This window comes from Ambystoma mexicanum, chromosome 6q (assembly GCF_040938575.1).
Source record: "Ambystoma mexicanum isolate Mex_15411 chromosome 6q, UKY_AmexF1_1, whole genome shotgun sequence".
Classification (NCBI taxonomy): Eukaryota; Metazoa; Chordata; class Amphibia; order Caudata; family Ambystomatidae; genus Ambystoma; species Ambystoma mexicanum.
The window spans coordinates 1,483,979,630-1,483,993,582 of record NC_090937.1 but is presented as its reverse complement, the minus strand read 5'-3'; positions in this window follow the sequence as shown (position 1 = coordinate 1,483,993,582).

Genomic DNA, 13,953 nt, shown 5'->3' with positions numbered 1-13,953 from the left:
ATTGTGGCCTGTCCAGATCTGCGGATCGATAGCTGTGATATTTACCTCACATTTATATTCCGCAATCCAATCGAGGATTCAACCTTTGTTATGCGTAGGTAGGTTGACCTTCTGGGAGAAGCCAAGCTCTTGCAAGGTCATAGCGATGGCCGTGGAGTGGGTATCTTTAGTATCATTGTAACCTAAGTTGAACTCGCCTTACACAAGTGTTTGTGTAGTTTTTTTTAGGTTGTTACACAAGGCCGTAGAAATGTCTTCTGAGACGGTTCCAATGGGGCCTGGGGGCCTGTAGATAAGCAAGATTTTTAACGTTTGTGAGTTGGCCGTGGCGACTTTGACCGACAGGCATTCACAAGATTTTATGGTTGGAGCTGTCACGATTCTCAAGCCTAAATTAGTCTTGGCTATTATTGCTATTTCTCCGCCCTGAGAGGCGTATCTATCTGCTCGCAAGATAGTATAGGTTTCGGGGACTGCCAGAGATAGGGCAGGGCCTGCTGGATCATGTAGCCACGATTCGGAGATGGCCAAGAAGTCTAAATTGTCTGTTAATAGAATGTTGGAGATTTCAGTTGCATGGGCAACTAGAGACCTAGCATTTATAAGGGCTCGTTTGAGGTTGGGATGGAGGCTGTCTGGTGTGAGGGCAGTGCTAAGGCTATCTTTGGGATTCTGTTTAGTACAGTTCAATGTCAGTCTTTTATAGTTAGAGGGGCTAGGATTGGACTCCTTAGGTACTTTCTGTATTGGGCATTTTTTTTGACCGTTTAATTGTTCAATTTTTTTCGCAAGTAGTTCATATAATTTGGAGAGGCGGGCACGCAATCTTAGGTTTCTGTCGGTGGTGCTGCATGGTAACTGTGTGGATGAAAATTCTTGGTAATGGCTAGATTTGTGCTTTTGTATGTCTAGTGATGTAGGGCAGAGGGGAGTGTTGGGAGGAGCAGTGCAGGCGCGCATCATGTCACTAGTTTTAATAAGCAGACTATTAGACTGGAATGCCAATATGAGGGCAGAGGCAATGCAGAGCGTTAACCACGCTATCTTTGGGGGTCCCTGATAGGTGTTTGTACAGGCTATGAGTGTGCATCCTGGTGATAATGGGCAATTCTAGGTGAGCCAGGAGGGCTACTAATCAGTTGAATTCCAGGGCATGCTATATGCTGTGGGCTTCTAATTACATGCAGTCAACAAGTGACTAAGCTAATATGGTCAAGAGGAAATTGGCTTAATGTTAATGCAACTATAAGAACAATCTAGATACATTTTGCTATTGTGGCTGAGCATAGATCAGTATTAGCTACTACCAGGCCATCTAAGTATAATTCTGCCGTTGCGAGCAAGAATAGTTGGTCGAGGCCGTTGCTGAGGCAGAGGTAAAAGCAATCTAGATGGGGTAGTATTCTTGTGGGTAGATATGGCTAGTTTCAGGCAAAAGCAAAATTTCATCAAACAATCTAAACGCGCTGGCACACTTGAAGGCAGATATGGCTAGTTTCAGGTGAAAGCAAAATTTCAAGCAATCTAAATGCGCTGGCACACTTGAAGGCAAATATGGCTAGTTTCAGGGGAAAACAGAATTTCAAGCAATCTAAATGCGCTGGCACACTTGAAGGCAGATATGGCTAGTTTCAGGTGAAAGCTAAATTTCAAGCAATCTAAATGCGCTGGCACACTTGAAGGCAGATATGGCTAGTTTCAGGTGAAAGCAACATTTCAAGCAGTCTAAATGCACTGGCACACTTGAAGACAGATATGGCTAGTTTCAGGTGAAAGCACAATTTCAAGCAATCTACATTCCCCAATATGCAGATGTAACTCATCTGTACCTCAAAATAGCTTCTAAAAGGTATCCACAAACTCAGGGCCTGCTTATCCTGATATAACATGGATGTCCTGTTCATACCTCACATTGATCCAGATATTAGATTGATTGAGCCCCACCGAAGCAGAATTCTTGCCCCTCTCCAATAACACTGAACACACTTAGCTCCAGAACTAGTTGTCCACCATGAACCTAGAGGTTTCCCCTAGAGGATGTCCCACACAGCTGACACTGTGTGTCAAGTCCATGGGATTTCACATTAACAGTCATCAAAAAACCCACATAGCAAAGAAAACCCATGCACATTTCTTGCGTAAGATCAGGCCCTTCCTTCCAGAAAATAGCTTTCTATCCAAAGCACAGGCTATCGCCCTTTCGTACCTGGACAGTGGAACCACCCTGCTCACTGGCTTACCCACCTACAACTTGGCACCAATGAGAATTGCAGTCCTGAAAGGTTGTCCACAATAAGCCCTCACTTGCCATAACAAGAGTAATTTGCATTAAAGACTTGCCGCATCATTTACAAAGATGTCACCTTGCACGCTCCCTCCGACTTGGATGACCGGGTCACAATCTCTGTTGAGCTGGGCTCCACAAGAAATCAGGACGTGGCCAGATTAGAGCCACAAAAGTGCAAAAAAAGAACAAATTACAGCATACAGGCTTTTGATCTATGGCCTCATATTGTGAAACCACATACTCATAAACATTGGTCTTGCACCCACCCATTCAGAAAGGAACTCAATACCCTCCTATTCCACTGATCAAACCCACAGCTGACCCCACCTCATCTGAATGAATGCTCCTAATTCCTGCTCCTGTTGATTAACTGTGATCTAAAACAACACTGTTGTGACTAGGCCCCTTCACATCTTTTTTATGTCTTATGTACAGTGCTCTGGAGATTCTCTGTACAAGGTTCATGCTCAATAAATACCCAAAACAAAATATTCAGTAAAATAAATGGATTGGATGACTTCCATAAAAATGAATGTGCTTCTGTTTACAATTCTCCTAATAGATATCTTGAAACACATATTGGTGAGATGAATATCACCTTCCATAGGTCTTTGAATTGTAATAAGCACCACAGAATGTCATTGTACTCTTTGCCTCCACCTCTATCCCAAGTAGTTGTGGTATTCCCTAATTAGAACCTATATTTTAGCACTGATGAGTGATTCCACACTTTTTGTCACATACTACAAAAAAATAATAGGTGACACTTAAAAATATAATCTTGAAACAAGTTACAGTGAATGAGGGGGTGTAGGCCCTGATATTAGTGATTCCTAAGGTACTGAGAAATAACCTGGTACCTGACACCCTGTGAAAGGTTTGGGGAGATTATAATTGTATGGTGTTGATCATGGCCTGGCCACCCCCTTTGACATGTTTGTGAGTGCCACACTTTCTTTCAGATGTAAAAAAATATACTGCATTTCAACGTTAGTTTGAGGCAGAACTGGAAAGAGGGTCGCCTCTGGGCCCAGGGAAGTTTCATCTCTATTGACTCCTTAGAGAATCAGTTGGGTATTGGGACAATCCCGGGTTTCCTTTATCTTCAACTGAAGGAAGCGATCACTCAGATTAAAGGAGAGAAAAGATGCTCTTGGAAATATACACTAGTAATAAAGAATTACAAGTTCTCTTTGCTGGCCAAATCCCCTGCTTTGATTACACTGAGAGGCAAATGAGAAAAGGACTTCAGATGCCCCCTCTCAGATGGATTGTGGTAAATTCTGTGTAGTAAGATTATTAAAGTATCAAAATCTAATCAGTATAAGTTACATGGGATCAAACCTATGCATACATGGCAACTGCCCCCTCAAGGTCATTACAATATATAAGGAGCTAGCAATAGATGCTAGAGAAACGGCGGAAAGAAGTCACTTATTGGCACATGTTGTGGTAATGAGAGGTTGTACAGGATTATTGGGCAAAGTGTTAGCCTGCATGAAAAAATTGATGGAATTGACAGATGTCAGCCCCCCTATTATTGTTTTTTCACCTCCCAACATTTTAAACTTCATTGACTAAAGGAAAAATATACTTAGAATGTGGGTCTGGAATTGCTGCCTTAACTAAAAGAATATACAGTTGCATGTAGCAAAAATTAGAAACAACTATCACTTTTCACATGTTACAGTTATGTTAGACCCAGGCAGCATTAAGATGGGCCCTGCAGGTTTCATGATATTATTTTCAAAGGAGAATTGAAGTGTGAGGTTTCAAAACATATGATTAGGAATCGGGGTAAGTATTGCATTTTCCTTATGTAGAGTCTAAACATGTGTTTTGAAGCCTCCACGTAGTGCCAGGGCGTTGTACGATACCTGGAAAACTATGCTCCCATGACTTAACTGGTGCAGACAGACCTGAGTTTTCATGTTTTTTAAATACGACGGCTCTCTCTTTATTATTTATTTGGAGTTCTCCATTAACAACAAAAATAGTCATACAAACAAACAAGATATAAAAATCAGTATCTAATACATAAAACAACTAGAAATATACTCAATAGATAGTGGCATCAAAGTTTCCTGAATATTACATTCAATAAACTAAACTCATTAATACAATGTTAAAGCCAAAATATGCAAATGCATTAAGCCTGTTGAGTTAGTAGATCTCAAGCTATTTTTGTTTACTCGACTAGATTGCGTAAGAACAGTGGGTCATCGCAATTGTTTAAAAACTACATGGCTTCTACACATAATCTAATTCTTTTGCTCAGAAAAAAAGCCCTGTGGAGTGAAGGGCTGTGGACTTTCGTGGCTGTTAGGCTGTGGCGAGTGCCTGTTGGAGTGAGACCAGTCACTACTATTGGAGTCTATCTTTTTTATCTTTTCCATCTGAGGTGCATGGGCCTTTAACAACTGAGGGTCAGCTGACTACTTAAGGCCCCCTCCAGCGCCCTTGTGGCGTTAAGCCCTGTGGAGTGAAGGGCTGTGGACTTTCTTGGCTGTTCGGCGAGTGGCGAGCTGGTGGTGCTCCATTCGAAAGGGGACTGATATGCTGGATTCCAACTCAACATCTCTTGCCTCACAGACCGGCGCCCAAAAAAAGCGAGAAGGGGTGGCTGCCGATTTACCTACCCAACAAGAATCAAGCACCAAAGTAAGTCGTTACTACTCATGTGTGTCATACACAGAAGATCACATGCCCCCTCTGCCCCCCCTTGTCATTCCCCTCCCCATGGTGCTTTCGAGCCCCAGACATCTTGTACTCCACACACCGACACGGCTGTGTTAGAGTTGTCTGAAGCGGTAGGTCTGCCTATTACTAACTGTTTTCTCACTGAAAGAACTCAGATGGGGACGGAGGCTGCTTTGACTTTGTGCACCCTACAGAATGAGTTACAATCTGGTTTATGTGTCCTCGACCCACAAGACAATGCCCCTGGTCACGATAAGGCAGCTACAGAAGCTACAGAAGCGGCTGCAGAGGACTCACCTCAATCTGTCTCCTCCGCCTCCTCTGCGATTCTAGAGAGGGGGCCGGTCCGGGCGGCTGACGGCGGTGTGACTTGCGGAGACTCTGTTCCTGCTGGGGCTGGATGCGCCTCGTTGGGCGCGATTGTGGGCCGCCCGGAGGGGGGGGTCGGGTGGAGTGAGGCTTCGGAGGGGCGTCAAAGCGTGCAAGTAGAGGCATGTCTACCCCCTGGGGGTAGGGGGGGCGAGGATGGGGGAAATGTCGGCACAATCCCGTTGAGATCTTTGGGCGCAAGTGAGGAGGCCGGCGTGTGCGTGTGTTCGCGCAAGACTCCAACAAACGCTGACTCACTGGCTGTAATGATCGACAGCCCCCAGCGTGAGGCACTGTTGGCTGATGTATTTACAGGCACAACTCCCCTCTCAGCCGGCAGTGATCAAACATCCACAACAGCCTCACAAGAAGCGCGTCTTCTGAGGCTGATGTCACACAAAGAGAAAAGAGAAAAGAGAAGAGACTCTCTGGGAATCGCAAACACAATATTGGCTAATTTGACTGCAATGACTAAAACCTGTAACGAGCATGCCCACAGGGGGCGCCCGCATCTATCAGCTAATATGTTCAGATACCCAGTGAAAAGACAGAACTCACAACTAATTGGTGCAAACAAGGATATTTGGCACAAAGTGTGTTATAAACGCACAAAAGTAGATGGTAACATGGACAGTAATTTTAATTCAGATGATGGTCTTCCTTATGTGCTATCATCTCAAAAGAGACTATCATCATTACAACAAAAAGCCATTGATGATAACAACCTGTTGACGGTTATGCCACCTTCCCCAGGAGGGGAGGGGTCGTGTTTAGATATCTCTCAGGACTCCTCTCTAATGGAACGTCCCTTCCCAAAAATTCAACATGGTAGAGAAACATCAGTTCCAACTTCAAGACCTCATGAGGCCTGTGATTCCTCCCCCAACAAATCCATCTCTATTTTACCCTATGACCTTCAAGCCACTTTGATATCTTCAACAGCAATTTCCTTGGCTCCATTTATGAAGCTGTACGAAAGTTTGCATGAAGCAACCAGAGATCTATCAACAACGGTGGCCTTAGTTCTCTCTATGTTAATCCATCTAGAACAAGTGTGCGATAAATCCTTTCATGAACAAAATGAAGGAATCAAGAGACTTGACGTATCCTTCAGCCTTTTAAACGAGCAAAGAAAAAGTGATACCTTAGACAAAAAACTCTTGGCTGAAGTTGCAAGAGAGGCCCTGGCGTTATTTAGATCTGACGGCCGCCTCATTAACAGAGCCCAGCATACAGAACCACTTGGGTCAGACAGTACCTTACTCAATCGAAATACTGAACAACTAAGTAAACAGGCCTCTGACTTAGATCCATCACAAAGGACATGCGGCACAGCTGTAGATTTTAGTTCGCCTTCCAAATTGTGCGACAAACCTGCGACACAGTCGGCGTCATCACTGGCACCAACACACTTATTGACGCCTTCCACGACAACGAGAAATGAGCAGACATCTCCCTCAGAAATTGTAGACTTATCTACACCTGGTAGTGGTTGTACTGTTCCCAGCACAGACATTTCTTTTAACACAGCATTTGAACAAGTACAGAGTAGGTCAAATCGAGCACAGGAGGACTTTTAGGTGGCCACTTCCTCAAAGATGGAGCAGAGGGTGGATGCAGCGAACCACACTCTTCCAAAGGCTCCTGATACGACACAACCACCTGTCTACCCAATGTTTAGTGGCAGTGGTTCCCAGATTCCGACTCCTGTCTTAACAAAAAACGTGACTACTCAACCAGCTAAGCAAATGAGAAAAACAAAAAACCAGCTAAGCCGAAAAATCAAATCCTTACAAGTGGCCCGGAAGTTTTTGCGCAACATAAACGTGGTACAGAATGTGGCCAGCCGCATCAACAAATGTATAACTATGTCAGCTCAAGTAAATCTTCAACAAAATCTTCAACTGGTGTCCAGAGTGCTCCCACAACTGTCTCCACAACAAACTTGAAAGTAAGCTCGGTAAATGAAGCTCAAGATGTATCCACCGAGCTGCTAGACTTGTCAATCTACGACGAGACTGAGTATACAGATTTGGGAAACGAGCCTGTAATGCCAGGGATCGTCAAGTCAAGTAGCTCAAAGGAGACAACTGGCTTGAGCGCACAAGGTTGCCTAGAGGATCCCCAGACTTCAAGTGTGACCGTACAGACATCAATCGACATCAGCAGATCAAAGGAGCCCTTACAATTACTGTGCGAGGAATGGATTCCACACAGCAGAGTCTGTCATATCACTACCAAGGACAGTTTACCTCCACAACCATCTTGTGCAGGCAGTCCAGTCTTCTTAACTTTACACGAAAAAAGGAAGCGGCACATCGCTCCTCGAAACCTTGATTGCGCTAACGACTCAGGGTTCAACTCCTGTGTGTCAGCTAACCCAGTGCTTTGGAGGAATGAATGAGTTCAAAAAAGTCCACATGAGGAGTGTGAAATTGGTAGAAACACAGGCCGACCATTAGATCCAAAAGGCCCATATAAGCACGTGCAATTTGCCAAAAGTGTGTCTATTAGAAGTACAAGTTTGTCGACGTTGGCTCAAAAACCGATAATTGAGAGGCTGGATCCATCTGACAAACTCATATTGAACCGAGGTTACATCATCAGATTGCTCCACTCGGTGCCAGCACTGCGAGCAATAAGCTCGAACGACATGCAGATTGTGGAATTCCCTGATGAGAAAAGAAACGACAAAGTTGTTCTTCATGTGCTATCACCCTTGATTGTGTCAACTATTATGGAGGCCAACGTTGCACTGTTTTCCTTAGGATTCGACGTCTACAAATTTGACGACATGCCCCTGGCAGCTGTGCTTAGAGTGGACGAGTCTGCAGATGGCATGCCTCACATATAAGCCTTTGATGTGCAAACAGCAGCAGCTAAGAAGCCGACTGACTGTAAAGAAAAAGTAGGCCACTGTCTTGAATCTAACATAGATCAAATGGCCACCAAACATAATCAACCGCTAATGCATTCAGCCCTGGATCCATCTACGTCACCGTTGGAAATAGCTCCCCTTAAAGATAAGATAAGAATAACAATTAATGGGAATACACGTCAGGTCTTAAATGAGGGGTTGAGAGTCCACTCGGAGAAATCCTCTATGGAAACTCACGAGTGGCTCTGTCTGCCTGAAGTATTGAGTTTTAAATCTCAACAATAATGTCAAAAAAACACACTGCAGGATACGTGCAGCGTGGCGTCCTGGAACACCCGCGGTTTCATGCATCTATTTACCTCAAACTGGCTTGAGCAATTACAAATCGTTTGCTTACAGGAAATATGGCTATCGGAAGCACCGATCACCATTGACTTTGAGGTTGCATTAAACCCTGCAATTAAACTGTTAAAAGGTTGTCCAATGGCAGGCTTAGTCACCATGAGTAGAAGATCTTCAGGCTGGAGGATTAAAAACTCAATTACCACTCTCCATTTATCCAGATAACTTCTATAGAATTTGTTGGCACCTCAGGAATGTGTACCGACCAAATAACGTTAGTAAACACGTATTGGAATCATGAAAGGTCCGGGACACAAGCATTTATGGATAAATTAATGGAGATATTGGATGCTTTGTTGGATAGCTCTGGATGGCCAAACATAATCATTTGTGGTGATCTGAACATTGATCTGCTTAGGCCGTTGGATGCGGGGAAAAAACGACTAGCACAACTATGGACAGATGAAATGGCGGCCCGTAACTTTCAGATGCTGAATGGGAACATCCAAAATGACATACCACCAGCCTTTACATGGCATCGTGCAAATCTGGCTTCAACAATCGATTATATGTTTGTTTCAGAACCCCTACATTCACGTATAAGCTCAATGAAGGTTATAAAGAAACACGTCAGCGACCATGACATGTTGGTAGCTGAATTGTCATTGAAACCAAAAGGTTCAACTCTCAGGTGGCAGCATACAATCCAGGCTGCCTCAAACAGAGTTCGACTAAGATTAAACATGCACGACCTTCTACATCTTAAAAGCGAGTATTGCAACGTCATTCAATCTGTGGAATATGAGCACCTAATGACACAATTCAAACCAAAGGTTTCTGGTCTCAAAAGCAAATCTTATGTTCACTCTCATAGTTTTGATTTGGAGCTATTGAAACACAAGCAATTGTTACGCAGCTAGATAAACAGATCTGTCGACTAACAGTAAAGACCGCAAAGCAACGCTATAAGAATTGGGTAAAATCGCATAAGCATGTCATGTTGCAAAATGATGCAGAAGGAATGCTGAGGATCTTGCAAAATAAAAACACAAAAGATTTTTGGTACCATATTAACAACCTGCATGCACCACAATATGCTATGCAAACATGCATGGTGTCAGAAGCAGACTGGATATCCCACTTTGGTGCCTTATATTACTCAACTGAGTCCGTGGAAACTCTACCAACGAAGCCATCGAAACCTTGGGCCTTAGTCTTTTCAAAACATGATATAGTTGATACACACAATAAAGCAAAATATTCTCGAGCACCAGGCCCCGATGGGCTTACAAACTTTACCATCAAACAGTGCCCAGAGATATGGGCAGAGCTTTGTGACACACTCTTGAAAAGGATAGTCCAAGTACAGCAGACACCAAAATCCTGGAAGTGTGCGATTATTGTACCCATATTTAAAAAGGGAGACAGATCTAACCCGAAGAATTATCGGCCTGTCGCCTTGTTGGATGTGTTGGGCAAAATTTACGCCACATTGCTACAGCAAAAACTAGTAGCCTGGTCGACTTCAGCATGCCATGTGGATAAACGTCAATCATGGTTTGTAAAGCAAGTGGGCTGTTCGTTAAATCTATTGTTGCTAAATATAATCAAAATGGAGGCCATCAAATCAAATACAAAGGTGTATCTAGCATTTATAGATTTTTCATACGCATTTGATACCATCAACAGGGCGCTTTTGTGGTCAAAATTGAACAGTTGGGGGTGTCCGTGGGACTTAATAGCTGCCATCAGAGAACTCCACACGAAGATCTCTATTCGAGTCCGCCTAGACCAATCTGGCCTCTTATCTGCCTCCATCGACACTTTTAAAGGAGTAAAGCAGGCGTGTCCTTTGGCCGCATCTATATTCAGTCTTTTTATTTCTGATATAGGCGACTCAATTAACGAGGTCAAATCTTTTCCGCCGAAAGTTGCTAACACTCACTTAAGCTGGCTGCTTTATGCAGATGACTTAATCATCATGGATATGACGCCTATTGGGCTGCAAAGAAAATTAGATGCTGTCCAACGATACGTCACTTCCAACAACTTGTTGATCAACACCAAGAAAAGTGAAATATTGGTATTGCGGAACTTGAACGGCGGCGGAGTCTTTAATAGAAAACATATAAAATGGTTTCTAGGACAAAAAACCGTCCAGTTCTCTCAAGGCGTCCAATACCTTGGTATGACAATAAGCTCTGCTATAAACGACGGGCCGCGGGCCGTGGCTGGCAAAAACCAAAATGAAATGCAATCAACTAGCAAGCCAGGCATTGATAATCCACAAGAAATTTGGCAAATACTCCCTACGACCAGTCTTGTCTTTTTATCAGCAGAAGGTTATCCCTGTTGTTATATATGGGGCAGAAAACACCCTTGGTTGCCCTTATGAGACATGGGCTTCTCTAGAAAATTATTTTTGGACTAAGGTACTAACACTTCCGAGAGGTGTGAAGACATCATGTATAAGATACGAGCTCGATCTAATATCAATGCATGCAAGAATATGTTGGAACCTGTTGAGCCTCTACCGGAAAACCTGCACGCGTGCACAGATTCCACAATTTGATATCTTTTACAATGCCGTTCCTGGCAATTCAAAAGTGGTTCATATGTGGTCAAACAGATGCGAAGCAATCTTAAAGAAATATGACATCAAAATTGATATGCTTCATGAAAATCCAGATGCAGCCAAACTTCAAATCTGGCGTGCAGATTGGGAGGAAACTTGTGTGGAGAGATCAGCCGCCAGTCGAATGTGCGATGTGCCACTAGAATCACGTGCCTTTAACACTCTTCAGAATTACATGGCACTATTCCCCAATCCTCAGGCGCGTAGGCTGTTTATATTGTTTCGATTAAACATGTTTAAAACCGTTGACCGGCTCCGCTCATGGAAGGGCTACGAGCACATGTCACCTGAATGCAGGTTATATGCGAGGGAAAACGAATCACTCAACCATTTAGTGCTATTTTGTACTAAACTAAGATCTGAGAGGACTATTCATTTGGGGCCCTGGAGTGCAAACCATCGCTCTTTAGGTGCAGATGATTGGTGGAATCTGATGTTTCAGGGACCCGACTTAAAGTTAATACTTCCATTAACGCAATTGTTGGAAAAAATCGAATCTTGTTTGACATCAACAGAAGGAACACCTTCCGTAAACAGCAATATTGGGTGAAACAGTGTCCATAGGCATCAGAAATGGAAATTATAGGAAATGGATGGAATGATGGTGATTGTCATAGGATAAATGTTAATATGTGTATGTATGTGTATGTGTTGTTTATTTTAAAGGTTTGTAAAAAACAATAAAAGAAAAAAGAAAAAAAAAGAAAGGTCTTGGCCATTTCATCCGTCAATATTGATAACAAGGTGTTGGGGAGAAGCTGGACGCCCACCAGGGCAGTGGGGGCCAGCAGCCATACCCTCGCCAGCTATGGGAGACCCCAACACCTCCCATATGGCCCCCAGAAATGCAACAGAGTCCCAAGCAGGCAGCAGCATGTTCCAAACTGCGTTTATTTCTGGGCAGCAAAAAAAAGAAAAAAACACGCAGAGCATCGTGCACATCGAGAGTTCAGGCGCCGTCGCCCCCGGGGCTAGCTTGCAAACCAGCTTTGTAATCACACTGCAGGCTGACCTCACAGAATTGGATCAGCTCCCAGAAACCTATCTCCTCCTGCTATTGGCTGCTAAGTGGTAGGTTACCTATGTAGCCCTTATAGTGAGACTGACAATTGGATATTAACCTTTTTGCGTCAGTGGGTTGATTTAGCTGTGCCAGCCCCCCTTACCTAATTCTAACTTGTTGCAATATGACCTTGTTCCCATAACTTTTTAGCTGAAGAAATCAGTTTGCACCTGGGCTCTGGGCGCAGATTGGCTGGGCTGCGCCATTCTTGTTACAATTTATGTTTCAAATGTTGTGCGAGTCCTTGAGAAAATGTCTTTCTTTCCCAGAAAGAAAAAAAGCACACTGGGTTGCCGTGATTTATTCGCATTTGTGGATAATTAAAAAATGTCTGTCGGCAGAAAGCAATCTTATCTTGAATGTGCGGCCTTGGCAGGTTGGATGTTTTGCGAGGAACATTGCTGAAGGCTCCCGCAGCCAGTGTTCAGTGAGAGAAATGAACTTGGCTGTAATTTTCCTGAAACATGGCTTTACACTGTGCATTTAGACCATGTTAATTCATATAGGCATTTGCAAGCCTTTAAAAAGGGATTTTTGTGTTTTTAGATTCTGATATTGCAGCATTGATTCTAATGTAGCATGGAAGTTGCACTGTTGGTGAAGTGGGTGTGTTTCAGCATATTTGTCACCCATGGGTGCGCTGGGGCCTGGTTCAAATGATAAGTGCACTCCTTGTTCTTCCTGCTGTTCTTCTATATATACGCTTGGGGTGAGGGGGCATGGGTTTGTCTCGATTTTCCCTCTTCAGTCCCCCCTCTGGTCGACTTTGTCGACCCCACCACCAAGCAACATTCACCTCCTTCCGGTCTGCATATCTTTGTCAATTCCTTGAAGTGTCCATAATTTTCTGCATTGTTGTTGATGAACACTACATATATTAGTGTTCTCCTTCTGTGTTCCACCACACTCACTTCCCTTCGTACTTCCTCTGATCACAGGGAGTGGCCACCTTTATTACTGCTGGAACCATGTTGCATACCGCTATCTTCTCCCTTAGTCCGGCTCTTCCTTTCACCATGTCTCTTATTTGCATTCCGATAACTTCTTCTGTTGTTCTCTTGCAATGTATCTCTATCTTGCACAATGATGCTGTGCTCGGTACTAGTCCTTCCGTTATCACCTTCAATCAACCAGGCAGTCATGATGTCCTCCATTACCATGCAAGCACTAGCTAGTTCTTTGCTTTCTCTTTTCAGATGCAGTTTTGCTGATCATTCTTTAGTATGCTGGTACTTCACCCAATTATTCTTCTGTCTCGCTCGAGAAGTAATTCCCCCCTCTTTTTACTCCTCTGTCTGTTTCTCTTCTTCCGTTGTTTTCCATCTTGGTGAATGTGTCACTCTTCACATCTTCCTTGGTCATCACCAACAAGGGCATGCTGATGCGCACCAATGAACACTCTCCTCCCCAATTCAGTGGTAGTTTCTCTTGATCTTTGGATGTATGTGCTCAATAGTAGTCCATAAGCAGTGATGTTCCTGCTCTCATCTCGCAACTTCTCTCAACCTTCTTGCATCCAGAATGATTGTCCACTTCTTGTCACTGTTGTGCTGGTAACATAACGCTGGTACCTTAACAGTATACGTCCTTCTTCATTCTCCACCCAAGTGACCATTTTTGCTCTTTTGTCTCACTCCGTTGGGCACTTATCATATTTTTCTCTCTTTTATTTTATTTTT